Genomic DNA, 12053 nt, shown 5'->3' on the forward strand with positions numbered 1-12053 from the left:
ACGCTCTGCAGCTACCATAGTGGTGTTGCTATTGACCTTCATGAACAAGAGACCGGCTCAACAACTTACTATTAGCCAAAAGAATGTGGTTGATTACTCATGTGCTGAATAATGTATCCTGGCACTTCGAGTGTGTTAGGACAGAGGGAATTTATTGGCCACTGTAAGTAGCAGAAGCAGCCCAATGGGTATGCTTTTAATAAAGCAACTTGCATACTTTGCTTGTGTTTACTTATTCCTCTTCTCATCCACTACTAACCATTAGGTTGTTGTTGTTGTCATCTACAATGTATCCAACACCCTCACCAATGCTGCTTGTTTCGGATTTGGGATTTGAGCAGACTCAGACCACTGGAGAACCCATGGCAGATCAGGCAAAGCCCAGTCTCAATACAACAAAGGCCAGTCCATGACAAATGAAGAGCACCTTTGTTCACCAGATTCCTTTGATGTTGTTATTGTCCTTTCTAAAAATAGTTGCTGTTTATTTATAAATATGTATATAAATATATATTGGGGTGTGCGTGTGCATGTTCATTTGCACATTCAGTTCAGTTCTGAATCCTGGCAGATACTTGCTTTTGGTGACCTGTCACAGCAGCAAGCTCCACAGGTTAGCTGAGGAGAAAATGGGTGCTCCTTAGTGTCTATTCCAAATTTCCAAGTGACTGGGTAAATTTAAAACTCTGCGTTCCCTCTGACGTGTACTGTATTGAGAAAAAAATATAACAATGGCTTTCTTTTTCCAAGGATTAGACAATTTCTTTATTTTGGAGTCTCCTAAATCAGAGGTGGGGAGGAGGAAAGGAGATATAGGGAGAGGGAAGGGTGGTTTTACTACAGAAACAAACTGAATTCACACTTAAAAAAAGAGTAACTTCAGCTAGGCAGATTAGAAATGTGAGTTATTTCTGCAGGAGAACCTGTTCAGGTGGCAGCAGACAGCATCCTGAAATGAGGTCTCAAGGGTAGCTTGCCAAAGCAGGCTTCCTTCCTCCACTTTTCCTTCTGGGTCTCTGCCCTGTCCTGTTTCTGTTGCCTATCAGTCTTGAGCTTGATTCATATTTCCTATTGCTCCCATAGCTTCAGCTCTTGTTGCTGCTCCTTCCCACCCAACCGGGCAGCTGCGGTGATGGTCTTGGGCCAGTGCTGCCCTGGCCCAGCTCTGCCTGCCTGTGGCCAGATGCTACACTGGTGCTGGCTGGGGCAACCTTCTCACCTGCCTCAGGTTTGAATTTATGGCATAAACAATAACAGCGTAGCTTGTTTGTGTTCTGCCGGTCTCCCTGTCCTGTATAACAGGGGCAAACTTCTTCCTGTACGGGCAGTGCTTGTGTCAGTACATAGGACATGCTGTGACTACTTTTGCACTTAGTGTAATCTTTATTCCACACAGGGCTCAGGAAGCTAACCAGAGCCTTTTCCTTCCCATGGGATCAAGCAAAAACATGCAATGCCAAAGGAGATTCTGCACTTTTGAGGCAGCAACTTAGAAGGGCTTCAGAGTGGAGTTGTGGGGTATCCAACCTTTGTTTTTGTGCTGACCTCCCCATTTTCCTGCCTCACTCTTTTTTACTCTAGTAGAGTCAGTTCAACAGCTTTGGCTACGGGAAGATTTTGAAAAATGTGGTTTGTGTCTTTCTTAAGAAACAAGGAGTCACAATGGCTGATTTGCCATCTCCTCTGCCTGGGAAATCAAAGTCTCAAGTCTCTTCAAAATAATATCCCCAAAGGCCATTTCTCTTCCCAGCATCAGTTGTTGTTTCTGTTTATACTTGGTTTTGTTTAGCTGGCTATTGTTATTGTGGTTTGTCATTATTTCCAACCCATTGGGGTGGATCACTAGACCAAAAAAAGGACATAGACCCCTCAGAGGGACCAGAATCCCAGTCTCCCAGGTCAGTACCCATGCTGAGAGGATGCAGACTTATCATTCTCTTTTTCCAGTCCCATGAATCCACCAGTCTTGGCTGCTTGAGGAGGATGAACACAAATGAAGTGAGCTCTCACTGTGCCCCTGAATAGTCCATGGCCTGCTGGGTATCCTGGGAAGTTGTGGATGCGTGCTTTTGGCTTTCTCAGGGCCAGGAGGAGCCAGTACTGCATCTCCAGGCCACTGGTGCACTATCCTGCTTCATAGTTTGCTCCATCAGAGAAGGGAACCATCATCAAATTCCTTCAAGCTGGTGGCTTAGCAAAGAAAAACAGCAGCAGCTTGTGAGAAGCTGTGGACATGTAGAACATGAGCCAGAAGTGTGCCTTTGAGATTAAGATCCCAAGAGGATTTAAGCAGGGCAACACCTTGTTTCTGGATCCTGAAAGGGGGTGAGCATTGAGTCCTTAACAGCATGAAGCCTGAGGCTCTGCTGCAAATCTACAGAAGCATAGCTCTAGGACCTCATAAGGAATTTTAAACTCATAAATTTATCAGAGTTTAAGCTGTAGGGTTAAACATTAGCAGTATGAATGTTTTCTGGATTGTGTGCTTACATTACACCCCACCTTAGGCGCTAAATCCCTTTTAGGTGGATCAGACGTTTTGCTTCTGTGAGAAGAAGAAATTTACAACTTCAGTAACTCACATGACTGGAGCAGGCTTGAGAAATCTGTTTCTGCGGGCTGCATTGGCACCAGAGACAGCTCTGAGGTCTGGGTCTGTGGGAGCAGCCTTCTTCCTTGGTAGAGTTGGTGAAGAGCTGGCACCAGGTGGGCACTGCCACCACCTTGTAGGTGACTCTAGGCACCTTGTAGACTTTGGGCTGGACTGGGCAACCACCATCACTGATTGAAATAATACACTGAAATAGGGTTTAATTTGAAAAATTGGCTGTATTTAAGTATGACAGAAAAGAAGACCTAAAGTCTGTGTGTGTTTCTCTTGGGGAGTTTTCACAACAAATTTCTGGATGCCAATCTTTTAATCTGCTGTGTCTCCTGGGGCTGGATTCAGATTTGATCCTTTAAAAGAGATTTATTTTCCAGTTTTATTTGAATACAGTGAGATTTCTGCTGTGGAAGATGGCAGAATTCTTGCCTGATTAACACCATTTCCTCTGCTGACCATTATCAGTTAGTAAGAGCCTTACATGCTCCACAGCTTTCCCCTCTGCCCATCTCTGATGAACCCCTTGATTGAACTTGAAATTCATAAAGTGTGGGTAAGAAAAAGCAATAGAAATATATTCAGATACACTTGAAGTTGAAATTAGTTTGGCTTGTTTTTTTGTTCTCTGTGTTCTCACGTAAGTAATGAAATAACAGTAGTTTTCTTATACAAATATTCATATGCTATTACTAAATTTACCTGTGGTTTCCCCTCCCCCCCAAAAAATTAATAAATCGCTGTTTTCCTAATGCTGTGTTTAGTTTTTCTCCTGTGCTGTTATCAGGCCAGAACTAAGAGTCATTCCTCCTTTGAAGAAGCTCAAACAAATGGGTAAGCCAGGCTCAATGTCCCCGGGGGAAAACTTACTTCATTTCTGAAACATTAACAACAGCAATCAAATGAAATGTGAGTATTTTCAGAGTACATTCTGTGCCTTAGGACATTTAAGCTAATTTCTTGAATAAAGGAACTTTTCAGTAACCTTAAAGAAGGGTGCTCTGAAAAGACAGTTCTGAATACCAGCTATTTCTGACATGTACCATCTGCAGACAAATTAGTCTCAGGGAACCCACATGTTCCTGTTTTATCATCTTTGGGAGATTATTTTGTGTATTTGTGTTATGTAGCTTGCATATAGTGGCTGGCAGATGATCCTTTATTTTCTTGTGTCTGGGATTGCTGTTTTGTGATGGTCCCTTAGAGACACTTTCTGCTGTTTCTTCTGCCTGTTGCTCACTTTGCCCCCAGAGTGGGGAATAGGGTGTTATCAGGGGTCTGGTAACTCCAAAGAGGATGACCATCTGACCAGTCTTCAACTTGTTTCCAAGCAAGTATTCTTTCCATGCAAATACCACCAGCCACTGCTGCCATAACGTGTGTGGGTTGGTGCACCTTACCATGCCTGGAGAAACATCTGGGACTGGCACATTTGCAGATAAAACCAAATTAATTTGAACTGTATGCTATTTGCACAATTGTGGTTGGGGATGGTTTGGCTCACGCCTGACCGACACCTGACTTGAATTGTTTTCCAGTGCTCAGTTGTAAGCGCAGAAAGTTTCTATCTGCTCCATCTCAGAATTTTAATTCTTAACGCCATTGGAGAACTGGCAAAATAAACAAATGTTTTTGTTTTTTTCCCCCCCAAGTGTCTCATTCTTGCACTTAAGCCTGAACATCTGGAAAAAACACCCTTAGCAATTAATGGAAACACATGAGTCTTACAGCCGAGGCAATGCATACAATCATTCTACAAGCAAAAATATATATGTTTATGCCAGCAAGATGGATAAGCAGCTTTCTCCTTGCAACAGCATAGTTGTACAAGCCTTGTTTGAGCAATCAGAGCTGCGTCTGTACTCGTAAATTAAGCATGCTTGGGACTGTTCCCTGGTGCTGAGGCCAGTGGAGATGGAAACAGTGCATCCATATTACCGACCTCCTCTCTCCTCCTTGCCCTGCACACAAGCTGCCTGTTGAGAGTGGCCCCAGCCCATGCCAGCTGTTGGCCTGTGCTTGGGAATTGTTCGGGAAATTTGGCCCTGGCTCTGCTGTGCCAGGCACTGTGCTAACAATTAAACACCACAGACAATTGCCTTCCAGTGCCTGGGAATGTTCCCCAGCACTGTTTCATTTACCAGGATGGACATTAGCTTTGGAGTTCAAGCTTTGGCAGATTCAGCTTGACTTCGCCCTGACTTGAAAAGGAGGGAAGCAAACAAACAAAACCCCATGGCATTCAGGGGAGCAGTTCTGCTGCATGTGGTCCTTCTTAGAGCCTGAGAAATATCAAATACACAGGCTCTATTGATTTGCTTCAAATTGCTCTGCATTGACAATAGAATAAAGACAAAAAGCAGAAATTGCCCAGAAAATTGCCGCACTATAATGAAAAGGGAAAAGGCAGTTTATTTTATTTTATTTTATTTTATTTTATTTTTTTTTATTTTATTTTATTTTACTTGGTTTGATTTGGTTTGGTTTGGTTTATTTTAGTGAGTGACAGAGCATGAGGAAGAAGTCTATTTGCAGGATTCAACGAGGAGACTCTGCAGGGAACTATGTGGAAAACAGGAGAGGAAATATTCAGAAATGTTCCTTTAAAAAAGAGAGACAGAGAGGAGAGAAAAGAAGAGGTCTAATCCCTTTGAAGCTTGTAGTTTTATGAGAGCTTTGTCCTTGAGAACTGTGCACCAAAGATGACTAGAGCCGCTTCAGGCTTTGCAAAATTACTACAAACATAAGGTAAGTGGCTTTATCATAAAATTGGAGTGGCCATTAAAACTTCAAAGGAGACGTATGACCTGAATTTTACCTGTCACAGTCTGGAGTATTTATTAGAGGAAGATTTGATTCCTTTCTTTAGTTAACAACCTGGTACTCACGTGAGGTCATGGGCCAGATTATAGTTTTCATTGGTGGTATGACAGATTAGATGTTAATATTTTATTGCTCCTGACCTTGGGAATCCATAAACCATTGGACAGGTGAGAGCTGAAGAAAACTCAACCTGGCTCTTTTAGGAATGAGGACGTATTTCTAATACCTGAGTGTGGCCATAGTGGTAGCTATCCATTGACTAGCTCCTAACTTGGCTGGCTTTGACAGGACACGTACCTCAGAGGATGTTAGGGATTGTAGTGCTTGCTTTAGGAGCCTTGCCAAGCAATGACACTGCCCCTTTACTGAAAAACCTTGAAATTAGAATACCCCAAAGGAGGAGCAGACTTGACAGTCAAAATGGTAGTGAAAGACACTGTGATAAAGCCACCTTTGTCCAGGAACACCCACCTGTTTTTCAAACCTTGATCCTTCCTCCTAAATCTGCTGCTGCCTGGCTTTGCTTGAGCCAGAGGGTTTCAATATCTTGTCATCTCAGAGGCAGGGGTGGCACCTTCCTTTCATTCTTGATGGGGCTGCCAATTTGGTCACCTCTTCTACTGCCTTGGTTCTTTCTCATTTTCAGCCTTCTCCTTTCCAGTCTTTGAAGCTCTTCCCCTAGACGCAGGCCTACGGCTTCCCACCTTCCCTCTCAGTATTTTCTGCTATTCTTATGCCCACCACCAATAAGTGCTTTTAAATGAGCAATTGCCACACAGACCTTTGGCATCCCAGTCTGCTTGCATTGCACCCTAGCAGGCACTTGTGGGAATATTCTTGCCTGCAGCTGTGCTTGTAAATGATCAGAGTAGTTTTACTAATATTTGCGTTAGACTGAGATGCCGATTGTTTTAAGAGAACATAGCAACAGCATTTTAACAGTAGTCATATGGGATCCTCTGTAAAACTGTTAATCTGTACACATCAAAGTTAGTGAAGTAACTTCTGCAATGTCCTATCCAAGGAATTAGAAGCATTATGAGCTACCTTGACCAAGGCCCAGTTGAGAGCAGAACCTGCAGGTCTGGATTCTGAGACAAATAATAACCCTTTTAACTATCTGCAAATAGTTTCCCAGATAGAGATCTAAAATTGAGGTTCCAGTGGTCTCTAGGTGCCTAATCCTGGACAATTGTGAAGACGGCAAGCTTGACAGTACTTCTAAAGGTATCTCTATGATCAGCTTAAGAACAGTGGTCCTTTTGCTTACTAGGAGTAATGGTGGTGGCAGCTAGATTTTGCATCAAAGGCTTATCACAGGACTACTTTTCCAAGGACTGAGACTTCCACACGATATTTTTCATTATCCTGCTGTTGAGGCGCCACCAGCATGGCTTCTCTGGTAGCCTAGTCATGGCAGACAAGGGTACAAGAACTCCTTGAAAAGGAGGATGGTAAGAAGGGAAAACTGTATTTGTGTCAGCAAACCAATTTCTAAGCCAATGATTGTTATGGTACATAGAAGTAAAGTAGACAAATACAATCTAGAAGTTACTATTTTAAATGCAAAGTTGTCTACAGACAGCCCTACGACAGGACTGGCTCAGACCTCTTCCAGCAGTGTGATTAAACTTGTAGATAAGGTTGCAATCTTTGAAATAAAAAACCCAAACTACAACAACAAAGGAAAATGACAACAAAACAAACCCAACCCAATCCAAAAGAAAAATCATCAATCTGGAGGTGCAAGCCTGTTTCCCTAGCTGCAAACTAGACCATGTCCAAACCATCCACTATTCAGCACTGAAATGACTGAGAACTCCAGCCTCTTGAGTCTTCAACCAAGATGTCTTTATCTAGTCCCGTCTTTCTCTAGTCTCTTCGCCTCCTCTTTAGTGACCTAAAAACCATCACCTCATCTCCCTTGCTCTGAATCATCCTCTTTCCCTCATCTTCCCTTATTATCTTCCAGTCCTAGCACCAGGTTATCTCGACCATTCATGGCCTATCTTTTCCTTTGTCCTTTCTCCTCTGTGTTGGAGCTGTGGTCAGTCTGGATGGTGGCATGGCTGGATGTCTGCCCCTGCTGAGGTCATCTCACCATGCATTACCAGGAAGATCATTTCCTCTTCCAAGATTGCAAGAGAGTGACTTATCCTCTTTTTCCTTGCCACAACAGGCTCATTGCATTCCCCCTGCTTTCTCCTACCACACCAGTACCCCAATCCCCTCACATAAGGAAAACCTGGGATTAAATTGTTCCACCACAGCTGTAAGCCACAGCAAAACTGGCCTAACTGGTTGGAGACCAGCCAAGTAGCAATACAGTGGATCATGTGTCATGTGTACTTATAGAAATGAAATGTCACAGCACTCAAATAGGGAAGGAAGACTTGGTCCCAGGCCATGAGGTGTAAAAAAGCTTTGTTGGAATTTTTGCCAGTTGAAACTGATCATAAACTACTTATTGCCACTGCTAAAAGAGACCTGGCAAGCATCTGGCTGGGAAACAATTTTTTTTCCAGTTACAAATATGAGTTGCAAACTAGATGCAATCCTGAGCAAGATTTGTGAAGCAAATAGACTCATTTGAGCACCTCGGAAAAAAATGCTGCAGAACAAAGTCCGGAGCTGGTTATTTATGTTGGAGTTTTATAGAAAAGCCTGCCTGAGATAAAATATGCAGTGTGACTGTAATCTATAAGGATGTCATCCCCCAAAAAGGAGATGAAATAATACGTAATGTTTCAGCATAATGTTTCTGGGAAAGTCTCTTCTATTATCAGTGTCAACAGAGGCTCTTAAGACTAGTAGGATTTTGGTTTAAGTGGTCAGGAGAAAAAGCCTCAAAGTGTTATAATAAAGATGAGTGTTTTAAAGAATAATGTGAGTAGCAGGAAAGCAATCTAAGAAAGGTGCCAGAGACTGGCTTTAGGCAAGCAGAGAAATCTATAAAGGCTTGACCTGTGTTTTTGATAGGTAATGAAGAATTCGGTATTCGATATTTCAGGCTAGGACTAGAAATAGGCTAGGCTCCTAGACCCAAATAATAATAATGGATGCAAAGGTATACATTCATTTAGCATAAAAGTTCTACTTGCAAGTACCACAACCAGATAGAGCATGTCCAGTTTCTTTTTACTGGACAGAGTGCACCATAGTCTGATTATGTGTCACAAGTCAGGCAAGAATTAAGAAACAGGATTAAACGGGCAGTGGATAATGTCTGAAGTAGGCACCGGTTGCATCCAGCCTCTCTCCTGATGTCTTATTCCCTGCAGAGCTGGTACCAGCCCACTGTGAGGACTTGCTACAACCAGCCTGGTCACATTAGGGTAGCCTCTTGGCTTTGTCAGGCCAAGTCCACTTGGTTTTTCTGTGCCACTACACCATGTTCACTCCACTCCTATGCTTCCCCAAGTCTGTTTCCCATTCCCAAGGTTTTGCTTGAAGAGTCCTCCAGTTCCAACACTCCATCTTACTGTCTTTTCATATCCTGACCAGTCTTTCCTCATGCCCAAACTGCTCATTTCCATTAGTAAACTGTGGTCAGGTAGTTGTTGTCTTCCACTCTCTCAAGCTTCCTATCAGGACTTGCTGTCTGTGTTTACACCATTGGACCCAAGAGTGCTTCCCAGTTCCCATGTCTGGATGTGTGGTTAGTCATGCCCCGGCTCCATCCTGAGATGGAAACCTGGACATGTGTGCTGGATGGGAGCTGCAGCGTGTCTCAACAGGCCAAGCTGTTCAGATGACCAGGAAATGAGGGCCCCAAGATATGCTGCAGAGCAAGTATGTACAGATGCAGCCACTGTTTCTCAGCTATCTGGCTCTTCAGTCCCAGGTCTCCGTCCAATTTTCCATACTCAGTCATCACTCCTGTCTCCACACCCAGCCAGCATAGGTTTCTGTTCCCTGCTTTGGGACAAACTCTCAAAACTTATCCTCCCAGTGGATCCAATTCTATCCTCTGGTCTGACTTTGATGTCTCACCCTTCAAACCACATCTCTGCTTCCTCTTCCCACTGCCTTGTTTCTTGCTCTTGGTTCTTAAACATGACCCCTTCCTACTCCTAAACATTGCTAACAGCCACTAAGCTGTGAAGAAAGCCTGCTCTGCTTCAGCCCAGCTGCTTTGTGGGGACACTCAGGGTGTGGTTCCACAGGGGTCAGTGCTTCCATCTCTGGTCTGTAAAGGATCCTGTAGTCATTAAAGGTCTGATGCCAAGTGCCTTGGACATAGGGTTGACCACAGTGTGAGCAAAGACCTTGGTTTTTCACATGCAGTGAGACCAGAGTCCTGCATGAGAGATTTAGAAAGAGATACCTGCCCAGATTTGCATGCCCTGCCTGGGACCATGTTTGTGCAGCGCGGTCACATGCAGGAACTTGTGAGAAATGTAGAGTTCAGTGATGCTGAAGAAATTTAGCTTGAGCTGGTTAAAACACCTGTTCAGATAAAGCCTGAGCAGGTGCAGACATCAAATTTTTAAATTTTTCAATTTTCTGAATTTGGGTAGATTTTCATAGGGGCAGGGAAAGGTGCAGGTTTGCCATTATTGTTGGACTTCCAAGGTGTGCCCAGAAAACATGGGACCCCAGGGCTGTTAAACAGAAAAGCTCAAGAATTGCTTTGCAGGCCAAAATGCCAAAAATCATTTCAGAAATAGCAGGGAAATAAAAAGAAAACCCTGCAGGAGATAGATAGATAGATAGATAGATAGATAGATAGATAGACAGAGACCTGTAAAATTTCAGGCTATATTGTTACATTTTGATAGATTACATGCAATCTTGCCTCAGCTGGGAAGTGCGTACGTTTGTACTCTAAAGGGGTCTAGATGGGTGGGAGAGGTCAGAAGGCAAACAACGGGGTGTATAAAGTCCAGAGATCTCAAAAGAGCAGCACTCTGTGGGCCTTGTACAGTCCTGCACTCCAAACTTTTGCTGTCGTAGGGGCAGACTCAAGCACTAGCCATCTTCAGTCACAGCCCCAGCTGTGCTCCTGGGAGAAGGTGGAGAAGGCAGCTTGAGTGCCCTCACTGTCAGCCTTGTTCCTGAGCTGCCACTGGATCTGTGGAGGCAACACAGCTCCCACCAACCCAAGAGCCTATGCTGCCTATGCTATTTATTACTAGCCACGTTCAGACAGTCTCTTGCTATGTGTTTTCGTGAACCTAGGACACAAAGGTTTTTCCTCTCAATATAGGATCACTCTTTGGGACAGGCTGCTCATGAGAAGCACTTGCTTCCCATATCTCTAGGATATATTTAAAATGAGTTCTTTAAACATTGATCTTACCTGGTCATGGCCTTTCAGGGACAACTGGAGGCCAGAGCCCTCAGGATCATAAAATCATAGAATGGTTTGAGTTGGAAAGGCTCTTCAAAGTCATCTAGCTCCAACCGCCCCCTTGCCATGGGTAAGGGTACCTTCCCCAAGACCAGGTTGCTCAGGGCAGCTCCCAGCCTGGCCTTGAACTCTTCCAGGGTTGGAGCATTAGTCAGGTCACTGGAGTCTCAACTCTGCCTGCTGAGGGGCAGTTACAGTCCTGGGCTGTGGTGTCTCACACTGAGCTCTTCTGGGGTGCTGCTGGGGCTGCCCAGGCAGCCAGAAACTAGTGTGCATCCCTGTTTTACCCCTTTCTAGAATCATGACATATGCCCAGACCCAGGACCTCAGAGGGGCTCCACACATCCACACCTCTCAGGGACCTGCCAAATGGCTGATGTTTGCTGAGGGTCAGCTGATGTCTCATTCTCTTGGTGCAGTGTTATTGTTCCCAATTCCATGTTTTCCCTTCCCCCAGCACACCTCTTCACTAGTTCCTTGCATTCAGTCTTCTTACACTTCATATTCTCTTGGTGGTTCCTTGTCTCCTTTGAGGGTGCATGGAAGTTCATGGAGGCATTGAAGTCTCCCAGCTGACTGACACAAAAGACCATGAAACAGCCCAGGTCACATACCATATCCAAGACAGCCAAAACCTAACAATACACAATCCGTCATACTCCTTTGGCTAGTACAGCCAAGAAGAGCTGTGACTTTCAGGTAGACCTGTCATACCAAACTCAAGCAATTTGCAACCTCTTTGTTCCACAGCTGTGTCAGGTTCTGGTCTGACTTGAATGGGAGAGGTATTCCAAAAACTGCTTTTGTTTATTTATTTTCAGATTTGCATACCACAAAAATTAGATTACGGTTTGGATTTTGTCACGGCTGTCTCCTGCAAAGACTGATTCTGTCTGTAGCAAGTATTTTCTGAAGGTTTTCTTCTATTAATTACATGCTGCCACCCACTTATTTCCTTAAGGCAGATTTTGCATCTGTGATTTCCCTATGAAGTTTCCTTCCTCTAAGGTAGTATGTCTCTAAGGTGGGCAGACCGACAGCGTAGAAAAGGCTTTTACAATCCAGGGGTCAAATATTTTCCTTCTGCTACATTGAGGGATGGAAACTGCAGAGGCTGTGTGACAGACAGCCTTAATTTATCCCGTGCTAATTCTGCAAGCAGTTGCAAATTGAGGACACAGTGGAGAATCCAGCATTGCTTTGATCCTGCAATCCCACATATGCTTGGCATTTGTAAACAAGGAGAAGCATAAGATAAACACAAAACAGTAAGGA

This window comes from Corvus hawaiiensis, chromosome 2 (assembly GCF_020740725.1).
Source record: "Corvus hawaiiensis isolate bCorHaw1 chromosome 2, bCorHaw1.pri.cur, whole genome shotgun sequence".
NCBI classification, from domain to species: Eukaryota; Metazoa; Chordata; class Aves; order Passeriformes; family Corvidae; genus Corvus; species Corvus hawaiiensis.